General features: G+C 34.5%; 2 long non-coding RNA genes across 15 annotated transcripts in view; one reads left to right on the top strand and one right to left on the bottom strand.

Annotated features, from left to right (window-relative positions):
* Positions 1-21,641, bottom strand: part of LOC136042355 (uncharacterized) — a 129,509-nt gene that overhangs the window by 67,596 nt on the left and 40,272 nt on the right. The gene's annotated exons all lie outside the window — the stretch shown is intronic.
* The window catches only part of LOC136042354 (uncharacterized), a 169,490-nt gene continuing 168,153 nt past the window's right edge, over positions 20,305-21,641 (top strand). For 13 of the 14 annotated variants that reach the window (XR_010621263.1, XR_010621262.1, XR_010621264.1 and 10 more), the window contains exon 1: positions 20,305-20,442. This is a non-coding gene — a long non-coding RNA (uncharacterized LOC136042354). The remainder of the gene's footprint in view (positions 20,443-21,641) is intronic. The other variant, XR_010621266.1, reaches the window with a different exon arrangement.

Here is a 21,641-nt window from a genome sequence, read left to right on the forward strand (position 1 = left end):
TGATTTTTAGTTTTTGTTAAATTGTTTTTTAAGTGTGAGTTCGAATGATTAGATATTTATTTTTATTTTTTTTATTTTTCCCTCTTCTGGCTATACCTTAATTTTGTTGTTTTGTAGTAGCCTATTTAGCTAGGCTAAGTGCTGCTAAAAGGGAACGGTGATTTTTTTTTAAAGGGAACGGACATTCTAGATTACATGATAACCCATAAATGTAGAACTGCCTCCATGCACAATACCATGACTTCTTGCTATTTTCACTTTTCTAGATATCTCCTTTAACCAGTTCCAAAAAATGAATTGACGTAAATGTAATGAGGATTATTGTTGGCATTAGTCATATTTCATGTAACACTAGCGCTCCTTGTGTGACATATATCTCTGTATCAGCAAGTTGTACAAAAGTTTACCGCAAGTAAAATAAAATGAATTTAATCAAAATATGAAAATTTTTTCACAATTTGCAAGTTTTGTGCGCACGTATAAATCTGTGAATTGGACGTCCGTGAGCTGGACCAGTAGTGTGGAATTCTTTACCAATGAGTATAAGGTTATCTGAAAATGTTAGCCAGTTTAAGAGTAGACTGAAGAACCACCTTCTGGGTAGAAAATAAGCAAATAATTTAAATGGGATGGCTTATTGATTTGTTTTTTTAAGTAAAAAAACACACAACAGCATGTTGTGAAAGCTCTGCCCAGAATTGACGACTTTGTTGACAATGGTCCTAGAGTTTGTCCTAGACTCCTAGAGTTTGAAAATTACCTTTCCTTTTGTCTGTTCGTTTAAGAAAACGAATTCTATAAAAATTCTACAAAATTTTTTCTTGTGTAAATCAGATTTGGGGGGGGGGTAAACATTCCCAAAGGGAAAATGTATTCACTTACACTGAATATCGTTTTTGTGTCTATAATTCCCTCCAGAGCCAAAACTCGGTCTCTTACTGCTGCATGATGAAACTGATAACAATAGAAAAAGAGAATTGGTTGGCACAGTTTATACGTGCGCACAAAACTTGCAAATTGTGAAAAAAATTTCATATTTTGATTAAATTCATTTTATTTTACTTGCAGTAAACTTTTGTACAACATGCTGATACAGAGATATATGTCACACAAGTAGCGCTAGTGTTACATGAAATACGACTAATACCAACAATAATTCTCATTACATTTAAGTCAATTCCTTTTTTGGAACTGGTTAAAGGAGATATCTAGAAAAGTGAAAATAGCAAGAAGTCATGGTATTGTGCATGGAGGCAGTTCTACATTTATGGGTTATCATGTAATCTGGAATGTCCGTTCCCTTTAAAAAAAAATCACCGTTCCCTTTTAGCAGCACTTAGCCTAGCTAAATAGCCAACTACAAAACAACAAAATTAAGGTATAGCCAGAAGAGAGAAAAATAAAAAAAAAATAAAAATAAATATCTAATCATTCGAACTCACACTTAAAAAACAATTTAACAAAAACTAAAAATCACATCTAATAGCACTACAGTAAATTAAAAAATAAATAAATAACCAAAATAATGATACAAACAAAATAATCAACTTCATTTTTCACAAAATAATTCACTCATCCTTATACTTTACTCCCCTCATACATACTTTCAAAATTCGTAGGCTATCATCGTATTGACATACCTTTACTACTTATTACTATGTTTCTTAAAAAATTATCTGAAATCTGCTCAGACATGTACTTTTCCACGGGAGCGTTTACATGACGTCGAATGCACAAAGGAGATGGTACCGATTTGAAACCCAAAGAGAGACACACTTTTTATCATACATATCATCAATATACAAAAAACCACATCAGCCACTTTAGAAAGTCAAAGACTTGTTAGTAGTGGCTGATAAACATTAATGAGCACCAATACCAACAACATTTAAAAAACAAAATAAAAAAAATGAAACGAAATGAAACAAAAAAGTGGGAAAAAGAAAACATCAGGAAAACAAAGAATAAGAAGAGAGAGAGAGAGAAAAAAATCATACTTAAAAAAACAAATCAATAAGCCATCCCATTTAAATTATTTGCTTATTTTCTACCCAGAAGGTGGTTCTTCAGTCTACTCTTAAACTGGCTAACATTTTCAGATAACCTTATACTCATTGGTAAAGAATTCCACACTGCTGGTCCAGCTCACGGACGTCCAATTCACAGATTTATACGTGCGCACAAAACTTGCAAATTGTGAAAAAAATTTCATATTTTGATTAAATTCATTTTATTTTACTTGCAGTAAACTTTTGTACAACTTGCTGATACAGAGATATATGTCACACAAGGAGCGCTAGTGTTACATGAAATATGACTAATACCAACAATAATCCTCATTACATTTACGTCAATTCCTTTTTTGGAACTGGTTAAAGGAGATATCTAGAAAAGTGAAAATAGCAAGAAGTCATGGTATTGTGCATGGAGGCAGTTCTACATTTATGGGTTTTCATGTAATCTAGAATGTCCGTTCCCTTTAAAAAAAATCACCGTTCCCTTTTAGCAGCACTTAGCCTAGCTAAATAGGCTACTACAAAACAACAAAATTAAGGTATAGCCAGAAGAGGGAAAAATAAAAAAATAAAAATAAATATCTAATCATTCGAACTCACACTTAAAAAACAATTTAACAAAAACTAAAAATCACATCTAATAGCACTACAGTAAATTAAAAAATAAATAAATAACCAAAATAATGATGCAAACAAAATAATCAACTTCATTTTTCACAAAATAATTCACTCATCCTTATACTTTACTCCCCTCATACATACTTTCACAATTCGTAGGCTATCATCGTATTGGCATACCTTTACTACTTATTACTGTGTTTCTTAAAAAATTATCTGAAATCTGCTCAGACATGTACTTTTCCACGGGAGCGTTTACATGACGTCGAATGCACTAAGGAGATGGTACCGATTTGAAACCCAAAGAGAGACACACTTTTTATTATACATATCATCAATATACAAAAAACCACATCAGCCACTTTAGAAAGTCAAAGACTTGTTAGTAGTGGCTGATCAACATTAATGAGCACCAATACCAACAACATTTAAAAAGAATTAAAAAAATATAACGAAATGAAACAAAAAAGGGGGAAAAAGAAAACAACAGGAAAACAAAGAATAAGAAGAGAGAGAAAAAAAATAATACTTAAAAAAACAAATTAATAAGCCATCCCATTTAAATTATTTGCTTATTTTCTACCCAGAAGGTGGTTCTTCAGTCTACTTTTAAACTGGCTAACATTTTCAGATAACCTTATACTCATTGGTAAAGAATTCCACACTACTGGTCCAGCTCACGGACGTCCAATTCACGGATTTGGCAGCCCTTAATTTTCTTTCTAAGTGCCAGTAATTTCCGACGAGCCTCTCTAACAGAAAGTGGCATATAATCTGTCAGATAAATATTAGAAAAGTTCATAACAACTTTTCTATTATTTTTTTAGTATTTTTCAGCAGTGCCAGTGGAGTCTCTGTGTTGTGCATCTCAACTTTGATGTATTTTTTCTCCTTTCCATATTCCAAACTGAATAATCGCAAATAGGTTCATAGTCAAGCCCATCTTTGACGAGCTTTCCGAGCACCACTTCTGCTGATGCTGCGTCACTCGCCGAAACGTTCCTTAGTAGTAGTAGTAGTAGTAGAACAATTTTATTAGAAATAAACATTTCTTAATGAATAGCACAACATAAGCGAAGCTCGCGAGGCTGTGCTAAATTCAAAGAAAATAAAGAGACAATATGGAGAATAAGAAAATATGGAGAATGAGACCATATACCAAAATCAACAAAAAAAACAAACAAAAAAAAACATAAACAATACACTCCTTTGCGTGACCCCAAGACAACAACAAAAAACAAAAAAAATACATAAATATTACAAACGAATAAGCTATGTAAAATTTATTTTAGTTAAAATAAAATCACATTCTTACGCGTTTCTTTACCTTCTACTCGTCGGAGGTTTTACTTACCTGTGAAAAACAGTGTTGTTATCTTTGCATTTTCACTAGCCAAAACCGAAATTTGCAACTTCAGATTTGACGCTTCATCTTCTACGGTAGAAACTCGCAGCTTTAATTCAGAAATTTTCTTATTTGAATCCGTCACTGATTTTTACACTTCCGTTAATCGGTTTTCTACTGCTTTCATACTAACCGCTAGACCTTATAAAGCAGTGAAATTGCCCTTTACTGTTGCTAAAATTATAGCTATACTGTCAGATAACGATTTATTGACAATTCTTCAACTGATGTGCCTGCCGAGACATTTGAAATGTTACAACTGTTGAGCTCTTGCTGCTTCTTTTGTTTTTTCGTCATTCCTAATGAGCCTCTCCAATAAATTTAAATAAATAATCAAAAGAATGTGCTCACCTAGAAAGGTCCTTTTTTTACCCACATAGAGCAAAACATGTAATTTGCATTATAGGCCGTTAATTGAGCGACTGCGAACAGCTAAATTCACGGACAATCAGGCCTTAAATTGCCAATTCTCCTCTCTAATAAACGATTATCTTGATATTACTAGTCGATTTTAAAATCTCTTTTCTCTCCTCATAAACACCTGGCAACACATAATAGCCAGGTCAGGATGCAAGCAAATCTACCTGTTCCAATACATTCAGGTAATTAAATAAAAAAAACAAGTTCTTTTAGCTGAAAGTACGGAGCGACATTAAAACTTAAAACAAACAGAAATTACTTCGTATATGAAAGGGGCTGCTTCCTCATCAACGCCCCGCTCTTTACACTAAAGTTTGACTCTTTCTCTCAACTCTGCTTTTTAAAACGGTATAAACTTTAGCGTAAAGAGCAGGGCGTTGATGAGGAAGCAGCCCCTTTCATATACGAAGTAATTTCTGTTTGTTTTAAGTTTTAATGTCGCTCCGTACTTTCAGCTAAAAAAACTTGTTTTTTTTTTATTTCTGAACGTTTTTTAATCAATGCATGTTTTGATTTTGGCTCTCCACAGAGGAATAATTAATACGAAATTTGCAAGTTTTTTTTTTGGCTAAATGGCTTTCTCATAGTTTTGATCGAATGATTTTGAGAAAAAAAGGAACGGTGGAGGAAGCCTAGGTGCCCTGCGATTTTTTGGTTACTTAAAAAGGCAAGTAGAACTTGTTAATTTTTTACGAATGTTTTTATTAGTAAAAGATAAACGTAACTTATAAATTAGCTTACGTAACGAACTTTTGTAATCTCATGTTTTTATTACATATATGAGGGGTTAACCCCCTTGTCAGTACCTCGCTCTTTATACTAAAAATTAAATTTTGTCCCATTTCATTAAGAGTGACCCCTGAATCACAAAAGCCGTAGAATAATCAGTTGAAATCTCTAAAAATACTTTAGCGTAAAGAGCGAGGTATTAGGAGGAGGTGGCCCCTCATATGCGTAATAATTTCTGTTCGTTTTAAGTTTTAATGCTGCTCCTTACTTCAAGTTGAAAAAACTTTTCATATTTATATTTTCATTGTTTTTTTTTAAATAATGCTAGAAATCCTGCGCTCCCTTCATTGAAATTTTCTTCCCCCATGAGAAATTCCTCGATGGAAAGTTCTCCCAACATATCCCCCTTTTGTCAACCCCTCCCCCCAACCAGAAAATCCCCCTGAAAACGTTTGTACACTTACCCGATAAGCTTTACTAAATGTAAGCACTGGTCAAAGTTTGTAACTTGTAGCTCCTCCCACGGGGACTGTGGGGGAGTAAGTCGTCTCCAAAGACATATTTATAAGGTTTTTGGCTACGCTGAAAAAAATGGCTATCTCAGAATTTTGATCCGTTGACTTTGGAAAAATAATTAGCGTGGGAGGGGGCCCTTCAAATTTTTGGTCACTTAAAAAGGGCACTAGAACTTTTCATTTCGGATAGAATGAGCCCTCTCGCAAGATTCTAGGACCACTGGGTCGATACGATCACCCCTGGGAAAAAAACAAAACAAATGAACAAACAAACAAACAAATAGTCTGCTAAGGATCATGATGGCTTATTTGCTAATCACCTCAAATTCGCTCCTTTTTCTTTTCTTATTACTCGACTGGCATTTTTCAACCTTTTACTTACTACTGGTTTAGTACCATCGTCATTCTATATTGGCATAGTTACGCCTATTCCTAAGAGCGGGGAAAAAGACTTGTCATCTTGTAGCTCCTAGAAGCCAATTACTAGGGGTTCTATGATTGGGAAAGTGTTTGAGTTGTGTTTGAAGGATCTTCTTGAAATTCTTGACACTGCTTCAAATCAAGTTGGTTTCAAGAGAGGTTTGGGATGTGACCACGCCCATGCATCTTTCAGCAAAGTTATTGAAGAAGCGAGAATCTCTGGTCAACCGCTATACGCCTTCTTGATTGATATCAAAGGGGCCTTTGATAACATTTCTCATGTATCCGCTCTGTTCACTTTAATCCATGCTGGATTGCCCGTAGCTGTCATACGAGTCCTTCGCTCCTGGTATTCTGGTTTAAAGATCCGTATCTGTCCGAGTTCGTCTTCATCTCAGTCCAAATTAATTCAAGTGGGTAGAGGAATTAGACAAGGAGGAATTATTTCTCCTTATATATTCAATTCTTATTTAGCTACTGCCCTTAATTCTCTTTTCTGCTCTTTTGTTTCATTATCTCGAAATCTATCTTACATTGTATATGCTGATAACATTATCCTTCTAAGCCGGTCCAAGTCTAGTCTTGTTTCTAATTTCAATATTTTAATTAATTGTTTAAAAGGTTTGGGCCTTTCTATCAGTTTTGAAAAATGTCAATTTTTTGTTGTAAATTGTTTAGAGAATAATGTCAGGGCGACTCTCGATTGCGGCAATGGTGTTATTTTTCAGTCGTCGCCAATAGTCACTTATTTGGGATTACCTTATGCTGCTTCGAAAAGAGATTTCAAACCAGTCCTGGTTCAGCATGTTCAGATGAAACTACGCAAGGCATTTGGTCTTTTAATTCGTTTTCGGGGTCTTTACCGTCGGGACGTCCTTGGTCGTATGTATAGCGCTGTTGCTCTGCCTCACGTATTGTTCCCGTCCCTCCTCTTCCGAAATTTCAGACCTTCTGATCTTTCGCCCATTAAAGTTTCTTATTTTAAATTTTGTAAATTTTACTTGGTTTCCCCCTTTCTTTTGGGTAACACTGATATTGTTTTAAAGCTTAATGTGAAGGATCCTGTAGTCTGTATAAAGAAAAAAGCATAAAACATTTGAAGATAAGGCGAAAATTAACCTTTCAGGCCACAATTTATTTCCGTTTCTTAGGATCAGTTCTGGCTCTTTATGATTTATAGGCTAATCTATTTAGCAAGTGTTTTTGTATCTTTTTTTTTTTTTTTTTCTTTTTTTTTTTTTTTTTAAGTGTTGGAGCAATATTTGATAGGTTTTGATTGTAAGTGTTATCATTTATTTTTTCTTTATATTATATTGTAGCGTACTCCTCATTTTTGGAGCGAAATAAGGAAAATAAATAATAAATAAAAATAAACACGCATCCGTGATCTGCCTTCTGGCAAAAAATACAAAAGTCCACATTTTTGTAGATAGGAGCTTGAAACTTCTACAATCGGGTTCTCTGATACGCTGAATCTGATGGTGTGATTTCCGTTAAGATTATTTGACTTTTAAGGGGTGTTTCCCCCTATTTTCTAAAATAGAGAAAATTTTCTCAGGCTCGTAACTTTTGATGGGTAAGACTAAACTTGATGAAACTTATATATTTAAAATCAGCATCAAAATGCAATTTTTTTTCGTAGCTATTGGTATCAAAATTCAATTTTTTAGAGTTTTGGTTACTATTGAGCCGGGTCTCTCCATACTACAGTTCGTTACCACGAACTGTTTGATTAATAATAGTATCACAGTGAAATGTTGAAGTCTTGAAAAAACCAGTCAGACAAGTTTTACAGTAATCCCTTTTACACTTTTCCAATGCGCATTATTGTATAAAAAACAAAACAAAAAACTTTCAATGAGTCCAAAAGAGGTTTTATTGCACTAAAGATTGAATGGCTACTGAAAAACCATAAAATTATTTGAAAAATAACTTTGAAGAAACAAGACATGTGGAGATTTAATTCGAAAATCAACTTTTGAGAAGCAAAATCTATGGAGATCTTATAGGAGAAAAATATTTTTTGAGTGAACCCTAAATTTATAGGAGAAAATTTATCAGTGAACCCTATTGCTAAAATTTCAAGCTCCTATCGACAAAAATGTGGAAGTTCTTTAACTTTGGAAAAACAAAATTTTTGGAGATCTAATTGATAAAACAACTGAGAAACAATATCTGTGGAGACTCCATTGGAAAAACAACTTCGGAGAAACAATGTCCATGGAGATCTAAATCCAACCTCTTCCATCTAAATCTCTTTTAGTTCCTTCTTCTAAACCTCCTTCTTCTAGACCAAGAGATCTAAACCTCTTTCAGTTAACCCCGAATACAATGAAAAAAAAAAAAACATTTGTTCATCATTCATGCAAAATGACAGTGTGAAAGCATAAATTTCACACAAACATTGTAAATCCCTTAGTTGCGAGAAAATCATTTTCTTACGACATCTCTAGCAAAACCAGCATGTTTAAAAAGAATATACCTAGAGAAAGCAAGACTTCGATGAAAATTGCATTTCGCCAATATTGCATTTTTTCGCCATTTCACCAAAATGGCTAGTTGGAAAATATTTCATTTTGTGTCATCAATTGTCAAAATGTGGTTCGTTTTGGCATTTTATGTCACTTTTTTTCCCTTTTGTGTCATTGTGCCCAAGCACATGAGAATGTCTCCCTTTGACATAAAAAGTGTCCAGCAGCCAGCTCTGTTCCATGCCTCCCGCCCAAGCAAGGGGCGGGAGGCATTCTTTGTTTCTAGTGCCGTACGGTGTCACCTATAATTTAGAGCAGGCCCTACTTACTAGGCATGGAGACTTGGCGAAATCTACTGAAAAACAAAAATTTTGAAGAAAATTTAGTTACATCTACTTGTAACTTCCCATGATAGAACACTTTTTTTCAAACTGGCTTAAGACATTATGGAGTTTGTAAACTACCAAGAGGATCCAAAAGATGATAACCAATTTTGAAAGAAGCATGGCGTCGTATTATGACAAAAAAAAAAATTAATCTCCGTCCCAAAGAAACTATAGAGGGACGAAAACAAGATTAAATAAACCTCATTGATGACACGCACTTTGGAAACAAATTTACTGGTATAGATTTGCTGTGTTAATTTTTGGGGTTTATAGGCCGAGAAAACGGAATTCTTTTTATCCAGTCTTAAATTCTTTTAAGTTTTTGCCAATAAGAAAATACAGATTTTCAGTTCTTTTCATGGCTTCTAAAATTGATGCAATGAAATTTTGTCAATATGTTTGTCTTCATTGCATTCTTCCTGGATATGTTTAACCATTACAGACAATTTGTGCCGACAGTGATGTCGTTTGGAGGTGGGCAAGAGGGATGGCAGTTGCCCTTAATGATTTTAAGAAAAAGTTACCTGGACTATACTATTTTTGTTATTTAAAAAAAATAAAAAACAACCCAAACTGCATTTTTGGGTGCCATATGGCACTTTATATTTGCCTTAATAATTCAGACTCATAAAGAGCAATTGAATGTAAAGGTTAGTTTATAAATGAGCCAAAATCAAATTCTCTACAATGTCCATGTGTCCGGCCCAGCCTTTACATTCCAAAAATATCACCCAAATTGTGCTGTTAGTGTACCATGTCACATTTTATGACTGCCTAATTGAATTTTAGGTCTAAAAAAATAAGATACAAGAACTAGCCTTGAAGAGTCCTTAAACAGCTTTATGATGTTCCAGTGCCCTGATAATGATATTAAAAATAAGAGGACATATCACTGCTGCCCGTGCCAAAAAGTGATTTTTCCTTGTTGTTCAGTGAGGGGTGTTGTAATTTTCCTGTATAAGGTTTCAACAATGGCAAGTTAAAGGCCTATTTGATTTGTTAAGATGACAATTTTAAATTACATGCAACTGAATGACGCCGTGCTCGTGGCTACTGGAATAGAGCGTAGTTAAACTGCGAGATTTAGCCTTCTATCATGGGCACGAGAGTTGAAGGAAGTGGAAGGGGGATATGCACTTTAATATTAACGGTAAAACTCGCAAATAATCCAACCTTATTAAAGTCATTTTCACCCACCCAAAGTGTTTACAGTACCCTACTGTCGTTTGCACCCAATGGCGTCGTTGAGGGGAGGAAGCAGTTGCCCCCCCCCCAATAATTTTGAAAAAATATGTATAACCTATTAGGTATACTGCTACTAATGCCACTGCTGCTACTGCAACTACTACACAAGCTAAGGGTATTAAGGTGAAGAACTCAAGGAACATTTAGGTGGATGTTAAACTAAATCAAAACGAACTATGATCATGTAGATTGTCAAAAGGGTGACAAAGCAGTATCAGATTAACGGCTTAGATTATTAATTTAGAGCTTTAAGGATAAGTTGTGGCGGATTTTGAACAAGCTAGAAGATACTATGTGTATATTTCTAAAACTACATCTACCGTTACTGTAATTAATGACACTGAGGGCATTAAGTTAAAACTTTTAGGGAACATTTAGTGGAAGTTTCAATTAAACAAAAGAACTATATGTATGCAGGTATTAAAAGGGCATATATGCAATATCATAGGCAGTGCTGCTCTATTTTAGCTAGTAATATTGATATTTTAAAGGAGCTGATTTGAATGGAAATTAAAAGTTTTAGTGCCCTCTTTAAGAGTCAAATGTTATTGGAAGGCAAACAGACCTCTTCTTTAGCTCATAATTTTCAAAAGCTTCCAATCAAAATGTTAAGACAGCCTTTTTATTCAGCATAGCTGAACGGTCTAGTAACTCAATCTCAATGGTTATTGGGTCAGTAAACCCCTCACAGTTATGCAATTTGCACATTATGCTTAAAAACTAATTGTTGCTTTCAACTTAAATAAAAACGCGCTGAGTGTATATTGTTACCAATAAGACAACTCAGTAGTATCCCTAGAACAATTGAGAAAGCGTTTCTCCAGCGCACAAATAACAGCCCAAACTAAAAATTCTTAAAGAAGGAAATGAATGGACTTTACATGTTATTTTTTTCCCCTTAGGTAGACTGTCAGTAGGCCTACAAAATGATTAAAAATAAATTAAAAAAAATCCACAAATTAAGTTTTCAAAGAAAAGTAAAGAACTCCTTTAAACCAAAAATGAGCAAATTTGAAATCAAATAATTTATCCAAGATTTAAACTACCACAAATCAGCATCAACAAATAAATGAAACCCAAAACGAACATAAATCACAATAGATAACAGAGTCAAATTCAAAACAAGCAGAAAATAACATGAGTAGGGCCTACAAACCCTATGCCCTCTCAAGGAAAGAACATAATTTCTAATTTACTGAGTTTTTCTTTTTTTTTATAGTTTTAATGAATCAAAAATAATAAAGATTTTAAGGAATAAATAATAGCATATATATATTAAACTAACAATGCATATTCACTTGTATTATTTTCAGCAATGTGCCAATTATGTTTTATCCTTGAGAAGGCATAGGGGTTTTGAGCCCTACTTATGTTACTTTCTGCTCGTTTTGAGTTTGGTTCGGTTAATTATAGTAATTTCGGTTCGTTTTTGGTTTCATCTATTTATTCATGCTGATTTGTGGTAGTTTTATGCTTGGTAAATATTAATCAAAAGCTTTTCTTGTGTAAATCGGGGTATGGAGGGTGGTCTCAAAGCGTGGTCTCCTAGTGCTGCATGATAAAAATGATATCAATAGAAAGCGACATTGGATTGGCCACAAAGTTTCTAAATTGTGAGAAAAATATAAATATTTTTCTAAAATTCACTTTTTTCTATTATCAGTAGACATTTCGTATAGCAAGCTGATGCGTAGATAAATGTCCCACAAGTAGCAATGGCTTTGTGTGAAATACGACTAATTTCTGTCATAATTTTTAGCACGCTTATGTCAGTTCTTTTTTGGCTGGTAAAAATAAACATTTAAAAAAGTGAAAATAGCAAGAAACAAGCATGGTATCAAACAGTCCGTGGTAAAAAAAAACTGTAGTAAGGAGCGACCCCCTTTTTTTCTAAAATGGGGAAACAGCCCTTAAAAGTCCTTGAATTTTAATTAAAATCACACTATCAGATTCAGCGGGTCAGAGAACCCTGCTGTTAAAGTTTCAAGCTCCTATCTGCAAAAATGTGGAATTTTGCATTTATGCCCGAAGAAAGATCACTTATCTGTGTTTGTTTGTTTTTTTGTTTTGTTTTTTGTTTATCAGGGGTTATCGTATCGACTCTGTGGTACAAGAATATCGCAAGACGGATCATTCTAACGGAAATTAAAAGTTCTAGTGCCCTTTTTAAGCGAACAAAAAAAAAATTAAGGGCAACTAGGCCCCTTCCCGCACTTATTGTTTTCCCAAAGTAATCAGATCAAAATTTTTAGATGGCCATTTTGTTTAGCATAGTCAAAAACTTAATAAATACGTATTTGAGGACGACTTAATCCCCCACAGTCACCGGCGGAAGGGTTGAAAGTTATGAACTTTGTCCATTATTTACGTATCATTATCGTCATCATTTTATTTATAACCCGTCACAAAAAAAAACTGGGCAGAAAGCCCAGAAAAAGAAAGAGTCAAAATCAAGAAAAGACAAAAAAAGAGACAACAGAAATAAAAACACACTTTGACAAATACAAACAAGGGATAAACAGAAATTACCAAAGATGGAATGACTTCTGGTATTCGGTAGTGAAATCACAAATACGCTTCTCAATAACCCCAGCTGTGTTTACTAAATGATACTTTCCTTGCAAAAAAGAGTTACTTATCCAAGTAGAAAGTTTCATTAAATACTTTGCAAATTTAAAGTAAAGGAAATGAACTTGTTTTCTTTTGCCACAATTAAGTAAAGACCAGACAGTAGCAAGAGCAAGTAAGTGACGAACCGTTAGGCTATTATATAAGTGAGAACGGTGAACTCTACTTAGATACGAAACGATTGAAGCCAGAGAGGCATATGCAGCGCAGCCCGGATATGACTGGTATAACTTTTGATTGCCAGGTTTACAGTTTAGGTTAGGTTAAAGGTTTGCTCCAATAGGCATACCCAGGTAAGTAAGGCTGCTAGCAAAAGAAAAAAGTAAAAGAAAAGCAAAAGCAAAGGAGATGAACTTGATTTCTTTTGCCATAATTAAGGAAAGACCAAACAGGAGTAAGGGCAAGTAAGTGACGAACCGTTAGGCTATTATATACATGAGAACGGTGAACTCTACTTAGATACGAAACGTTTGAAGCAAGAGAAGCATACGCAGCCCGGATCTGACTGGCATAATTTTGATTGCCAGGTTTACAGTTTCTTTCAGGTTTTCTCCAATAGGCATACCTAGGTAAGTAAGGCCGCTAGCAAAAGAAACATCAGAGCCGGATAGACTTGTTGAATTTCTATTCCATTTATAGTTCAATGGTAGAACACCTGTTTTATCAAACAGTTCGTGGTAACGAACTGTAGTAACGAGCGACCCGGCTCAATAGTAAACGAAACCATAAAAAAGGGATTTTTTTATACTAAGAGATACATCAAAAGAATCAGATTTTCATGCTGATTTTAAATATATAAGTCTCATCAAATTTAGTCTGTCATCAAAAGTTACTAGCTGAAAAAATTTGCCTTATTTTTGAAAATAGGGGAAAAACACCCCCTAAAAGTAAAAAAATCTTAACAAAAATCACACCATCGCATTCAGTTTATCAGTGAACCCCATTGCAAAAATTTATCAGTGAACCCTATTGCTAAAATTTCAAGCTCCTATCGACAAAAATGTGGAATTTCGTATTTTTTTTTTCCAGAAGACTAATCACGGGTGCCTGTTTATTTGTTGTTTTTTTTTCCAGGGGTCATCGTATCGACCAAGTGGTCCTAAAATGTTGCAAGAGGGCTCATTCTAACGGAAATGAAAAGTTCTAGTGCCCTTTTTAAGTGACCAACAAAATTGGAGGGCACCTAGGCCCCTTCCCACGCTCATCTTTTCCCAAAGTCAACGGATCAAAATTTTGAGATAGCCATTTGTTCAACATAGTCAAAAATTATAATAACTATGTCTTTGGGGATGACTTACTCCCCCAAAGTCCCTGGGGGAGGGGCTGCAAGTTACAAACTTTAACCAGTGTTTACATACAGTAATGGTTATTGGGAAGTGTACAGACGTTTTCGGGGGGATTTTTTGGTTTGGGGGGGGGGGTGAGGAGAGGAATCAATATGATAGGATCTTTCCTTGGAGGAATCTGTAATGGGGGAAGAGAAATTCAGTGAAAAGGGCAGAGGATTTTCTAGCATTACAATAAAAAAAAAACAATGAAAAAATAAACATTGATAAGCTTTTTCGATTGAAAGTAAGGAGTAGGATTAAAACTTAAAACAAACAGAGATTACTACGTATATGAGAGGTTCTTCTCCTCCTAGATACCTCGCTCTTTATGCTAAAGTATTTTTAGTAATTTCAACTATTTATTCTACGGCCTTTCTGATTCAGGGGTCATTCTTAAAGAATTGGGACAAAACCTAAGCCTTAGTGTAAACAGCAAGGTATTAAGGAGGGAAAAAACTCCCTCATATACATAATAAAAATATAAGAATATAAGTTTGTTAAACAAGTTAATTCTTTAGTTACGTATATTTTTTACTAATAAAAACGTCCGTTAAAAATTAAAAGTTACAGTTGCCTTTTTAAGTAACCGAAAAATTGGAGGGTACCTAGGCCTCCTTCCCCACCCTTTATTTCTCAAAATCGTCTGATCAAAACTAAGAGAAAGCCATTTAGCCAAACAAAGAATCAATATGCAAATTTCATTTTAATAATATATGTGCGAAGCGCCAAAATCAAACATGCATTAATTCAAAAACGTTCAGAAATTAAATAAAAAAAACTATTTTTTTAAACTGAAAGTGAGGAATGACATTAAAACTTAAAACGAACAAAATTACTCCGTGTATGAAAGGGGCTGTTCCCTTCTCAACGCCCCGCTCTTTACGCTAAAGTTTTTTACTGTTTAATAAAGTAGAATTGAGAGAAAGGGGAAAGCCCTTTTCATATACGGAATAATTTCTGTGTTTTAGGTTTTTATTGTCGCTTCTTAATTTCAGTTAAAAAAAACTTTTTTTTATTTAATTGTACATAGGGACGGTGCAATATTCATTCTTTTTGACAGCTGAATTATATAGTCAACCTGAGATCTCCATGCATCATTTCTAAAGACAACATTTCAGAATCCTGCTGAAAGATTGATTACAATGATGAAAGATAATCTCAGAGCCTACCTTATCAACTTTCAGCCATTTTGCTGCTTTCTTCAGCCTTCTTAAAAAAAGGGTTTTGGTTGCAGATATATAATTAGCAACAATATTGTTTCCAAAACCAAGAAAGAACTTCAGATTTTACTGTTCTCTAAGTACAGCTTGAAGTTCAGTTCCAGTGTTGCCAGGTTGCCATTTGCTTCAGAGACTTTGTAGGTGAAGGAAATCACCGACAAATGCCAGCTTAAGCAGTCTAATCGTCTTTACAAATTGGCCGTGACAACATCTGTCCTAGCTGCTACTGCCAAAAGAATATATAGCAAGCTAAGGTTTGTTAATAATTTGCTAAGAACTGTCTCGAATAGATTCAATCGAGTTTTCGGCAAATGAAAAAGACCTCACCGATACCTCTGACTTGCCTCTGACTCTGATTGACTGAAAAAAACAAAACAAGATTGTCCAGCACTACTCCACTTTGAACAAGGGGTGAAAACAAATTTTGCTGTTTTTAATTACACATTTACGTATGAGGCATTCCGCTTTAGTTTCTGATTTGTCTCCATAGATAAGCATAAACGATAAAGGATTAATGTATAATAAATTGTCATGAGTCGTACAATACGATTTTGAAGTCGTTTAAATGAGGGGACCTCATTCCCCGGAGCCTGGATGCTTCGAATCACCCTTGCGTGCATGAATACTCTTAGTCCAATGCATGTGGTATTTTATATTATCTTGCTTATAGAAAAAGGGCCAAAAAGTTTGGGAAACTTATCAGACTAGAAATTTGCCTGAAATAAGAAATGTGCTGAAAATAAATCACTGACGCTATCTTGCGTTAAATGTTTTTTTTTGCAATAAACTGCTGCAAAATGCCGTATTAGATACTATACAGCGTTTGGAAGCATAAGAAAAGAGGTATTAAGTCATCAGGAGGCATAGTAGCTCAAAGTTAACCTACCTAAGTTGTTCAGATAGCCCTTGCTTTGATATCCTTCTTATAGTTTACAGATTCTTTACTGTTTTAAGTCAATTGAAAAAAAAAAATGCCCTGTTTTGGGATAGAACAAATTTCGTTCTTCATACCTAGTAGACAGGCCCTACTTTAAAATATAGGTGACCACCAACAGCACTAGAAACCAAGAGTTGCCAAGTGGGTGACAGACGCAGGGTTGCCAACTAGAACATTTTAAGTCAAAACGAGACATTCCCATGTGCCTAGACACATTGGCATAAAAGGGAAAAAAGTTAAACATATTAGAAATTTGGAATATAAGATGGCAAAAAAAAACGCGATTTTGTAAATTTTTGACATTAAAAGAAACATTTCCCAACTTATTATTAAAAAAAAAATGTCATTCTTCACTTAATTCGTGATTTTTCTCGGTATCTTATTTTTTTAACATCCTCATTTTTTCAAAAATGTTGTAAGTAAGGAATTGTCCCCAAAGTAAGGGATTTACACGTTTATATACATTTCATGCTTATTCAACTAAGTAATCTTGCATGAATGCTTATATGGATTTGTTTTCGTTTTCATCGCATTTGATATGAACTGGCCGCTTTGAAAGAAGTTTGTTTGCAAGGCGTCTTTCGGTTATAACCAGCAAAAAACTAATCTCTAGTTTTTGAGTTTTCAAGATTGAAACATAGTAGTTAAAAATGACATATTTTAAGATGGTCACGGGTTTTAAGAAAACCTGTAAAAATGCAATAAAAAAATTCTGAACTAACATTGCAATACGAAAAGAATGCAAAATTTATATACTCATTCAATTAGCTAAGGCTATGCTTGGCAAAAATGGGTTTCTTTCTTAAGAAAACACATAAAATACAAAAAAATTGGAATATTTCGTGATTAGCAATCCAATACGAAAAGAATGCAGAATTTACGTACTCATTCAAATAGCTAAGGCTAAGCTTGGCAAAAATGGGCTTCTTTCTTAAAAAACATATTAAAGTATAAAAAATTCGGAATATTTCATGATTAGCAATCCAATACGAAAAGAATGCACAATTTATATACTCATTAAAATAGCTAAGAATAAGCTTGGCAAAAATTAGCTTCTTTCTTAAGAATTTTCATCCATTGACGCAATGTAGAGCCGGTTTCTTTCATTAGTTTCTTATAGCTTAGCAAAAGACAAGACAAAGACAAGTGACATAATAGATGGAAAATACATAATTTGGGCTATATATTTGCGTATTAGGGGAGGTAAGGGTAAATATTTTGACAGTGTGATTATGTGGCGTAATTTCGTAAAAATAGTGGATGAAAGGAGGGGGCGGGGGAGGTGGAGCCAATTTTCCCAAATCAAGAGAAAATGATAGTAAAAACTATAAAAATAAGCCATTTGAAGGTACTATTTAGTACTATTAAATAAAAAACAAGTTTTTTCAACTGAAAGTAAGGAGCGACATTAAAACTCAAAACGAACAGAAATTACTTCGTATATGAAAGGGGCTACTTCCCCATCAACGCCCCGCTCTTTACGCTAAAGCTTGACTCTTTCTCTCAACTCTTCTTTTTAAAACAGTAAAAAACTTTAGCGTAAAGAGCGGGGCGTTGATGAGGATGCAGCCCCTTTCATATACGAAGTAATTTCTGTTCGTTTTGAGTTTTAATGTCGCTCCTTACTTTCAGTTGAAAAAACTTGTTTTTTTTATTTAATTTCTGAACGTTTTTGAATCAATGCATGTTTTGATTTTGGCTCTCCGCAGAGGAATAATTAAAACAGAATTTGCATTTTTTTTTTTGGCTTTCTCATAATTATGATCGAATGATTTTGAGAAAAAAACAAGCGGGGGAGGAAGCCTAGTTGCCCTCCAACTTTTTGGTTAATTAAAAAGGCAACTAGAACTTTTAATTTTTTACAAATCTTTTTATTAGTAAAAGATATACGTAACTTATAAATTAGCTTAAGTAAAGAATTTTTTATTCTTATGTTTTTATTACACATATGAGAGGGTTCGCCCCCTCGTCAGTACCTCTCTCTTTACACTAAATCTTAAATTTCGTCCTAATTCATTAAGAATGACCCCTGAATCACAAAAGCCGTAGAATAAATGGTTGACATTACTAAAAATACTTTAGCGTAAAGAGCGAGGTATTAGGAGGAGGTGAGCCCCTCATATGGGTAATAATTTCTGTCCGTTTTAAGTTTTAATGCTGCTCCTTACTTCCAGCTGAAAAAAACTTTTTCATATTTATTTTTTCATTGTTTTTTTTTTAAATGCTAGTAAATCCTGCGCTCCCTTCATGGAAATTTTCATCCCCCATGACAAATTCCTCGATGGAAAGTTCCCCCAGTATATCCCCTCTTCTCAACCCCTCCCCCCAACCAAAAAATCCTCCTGAAAACGCCTGTACACTTCCCAATAACCATTACTATAGGTAAGCACTGGTCAAAGTTTGTAACTTGTATCCCCTCCCACGGGGACTGTGGAGGAGTAAGTCGTCTCCAAAGACATAGTTATAAGGTTTTTCGATTACGCTGAATAACATGGCTATCAGAATTTTGATCCGTTGACTTTGGGAAATCAATTAGCGTGGGAGGGGGCCTAGGTACCCTCCAATTTTTTTGGTCACTTAAAACGGGCACTAGAACTTTTCATTTCCGTTAGAATGAGCCCTCTCGCAGCATTCTAGGACAACTGGGTCGATACGATCACCCCTGGAAAAAAAAAAAAAAAAAAAAAAAAAAAAAACAAACACGCATCCGTGATCTGCCTTCTGGCAAAAAACACAAAATTCCACATTTTTTAGATAGGAGCTTGAAACTTCTACAGTAGGGTTCTCTGATACGCTGAATCTGATGGTGTAATTTTCGTTAAGATTCTATGACTGTTAGATGGGTATTTCCCCCTATTTTCTAAAATAACGCAAATTTTCTCAGGCTCTTAACTTTTGATGCGTAAGATTAAACGTGATGAAACTTATATATTTAAAATCAGCATTAAAATGTGATTCTTTTGATGTAGCTATTGGTATCAAAATTCCATTTTTTAGAGTTTTGGTTTCTATTGAGCCGGGTCGCTCCTTACTATAGTTCGTTACCACGAACTGTTTGATAAAGTGCTATAAAGGTAAATATATTTTTAAGAAAACTAATCTGTTTTTGTTGATGCTTAAATTATGCAGGATAATCTTAGTTTTGACAAGATTTTGGAAAAAAAATTAAGCTGAGGGGCAAACGGGGTCTGGGGGAAACTGAGGTCTGGGAGGGACAGTTCCTCCCTTCCCCATAGCAAATTACACCCCTCATTGTGAAGTTAGAAAACAGTTCTTACTTCATAATATACAGATTAAATGTACTTAACACATCTTGCACTCAGACCCACTATAATTTACCCTCACCCCCCTAATGTGCAAATATATATCCCGAATTGGTTTCTAAAGTAGAATATTTTTATCATACTTAGGTATATTTATTAGGATTAGCCTAATTTCCCTTCTTGAGTGTTGTCGCTATATCAGATAAGTATGCAGGATAAATATATCACCTGAACTTCCTTGATTGACTGAGGACATGGTGCTCTCTTAGCTAAGTCTGGCATTGTTAATAAGAGGAGGGGGAGTAATTGAAATTTTAGATAGAATTAGGGAAGAACTTTTCGTCATAAACCCTTTTTGAGTAATTTTATTCAAATAAATTTTATTGTCCCCCATACTTCATGATTTTAACACCTTTTTTTTCATCTCAACAAAATCCTAACCCTCCCCCAAAGGTTCCATGGTTTGGCACCCCTTTTTTATGAAGTAGTGAGTTTATGATCTTTAAAGTTCGAACTGATAAATCCCTCAGAAAACTCAGTTGATTTTTATTATTCGAAATGAAACAGTCCACCCGCTGAAGACACGCCAAACAAAACACCTTTTCAGAAGGGAAATTAATGTGCTAAGTGCTAGGACACTGCTTATTAGTAGATCAAACTCTCATTGATACAAATAAACAGGTTAGACAGGCTTTGTATGAAGAAGCCTGAGTCAGAGTCTGCGCGTCAGAGTCTGGACTCTTTCCAACATGAATTCTTTGGTTGAGAAAAATCTTGTCTGAGAGTCTGACTTAAACACTTTGGATTGTAGTTGAATTTGAAATGATTTCAGTTTTTTAGATGTAAGTTTTTGTTTTGTTTTTTTTCTTCAGTGTATTGAAATGTGGAATAAACGCAATTTTGGGTCATAGTCAACAGACTGATATTGGGGGTAATGTTTATATTAACGGACTATTCTGTCTGCTTAGAAATAAGCTTACCTCTAGGCTATAGTAAGAATTGGATCCTGAATCAAATTTAACATTCATGTGTCAGAAATGAACTTTACCCCCACCCCTATATACACCAATTCAGAGTATGTTCTTGCACATTAAGGGGGATAGGGGTAAAGTTCATAGTTACCTCTATAGTCAGAATTGCGTCCTGAATCCAGATTTAACATTCATTTAGGCTACATCGGAAATAAACTTTACCCCTACCTTTTCTATACCAATTCAGGATATATTTCAATTCAGAGTAAATATTTGTACATTAGGGGTAGCGGCGGGGGAATCTCAAAAAAGATATTAATCTTCAAAAGGAACTATCAAGAGAGAGAGAGAAAAAAATAGTTAAACACATTTGAAGGTGCTTCCACTATACTTCAACCTAACCTGGGTAAAATTCTAGTTAATTGACTTCTATCTATCTCAGAATTGATTTAGGTTAGGAAAATGAAACTTTCAGGGATGAATCTACAGACTAAAGTATGTCCCGGGAAGGTATGTTGAAGCAACTATCTCCACTCCTCCCTCTAGAGGGCCCTGACGTTTAAAAATGTGTTTGCTATAAAAGTGAAACCTTGCCAAATAGATATTCTGCTTAATTGAAGTACAACAAAATTGTTTTCAGCTTCATAACTTTGCCCAATTCCATTTTATAAGGTTTTAAAAATAGGCTATGCAAATGCATTTCCTAAATTATAAAAAAAAAATATTGATATGGCTCAAAATTCTACTCAAATAACAGGAATTGCATTTTCAGAACTAAAGGCAGAGAAAAAGCAACTAGTAACTTAAAATTCAGGTAAAATGTTTTGTCAAAATTTCAATAGGTATAGACCTGTCTTGAAGGCAAATTTCAGGGCTCTCTAAAGGGAGAAGGAGCGGAGGTGGGTACTTTTAAATACTTTCCCGGGACATACTTTAGCCTGTAGACCCATCCCTGAAAGTTTCATTTTCCTAGCCTAAACCCTTTCCGAGATACCAAGAAGTCAATTAACTAAAATTTTACCCTAATCTGTTCTGTTCGAGGGATGGGGCAACTGGGGCAGTTGTTCTGA

Source organism: Artemia franciscana, unplaced genomic scaffold (assembly GCF_032884065.1).
Source record: "Artemia franciscana unplaced genomic scaffold, ASM3288406v1 Scaffold_1170, whole genome shotgun sequence".
NCBI lineage: Eukaryota > Metazoa > Arthropoda > Branchiopoda > Anostraca > Artemiidae > Artemia > Artemia franciscana.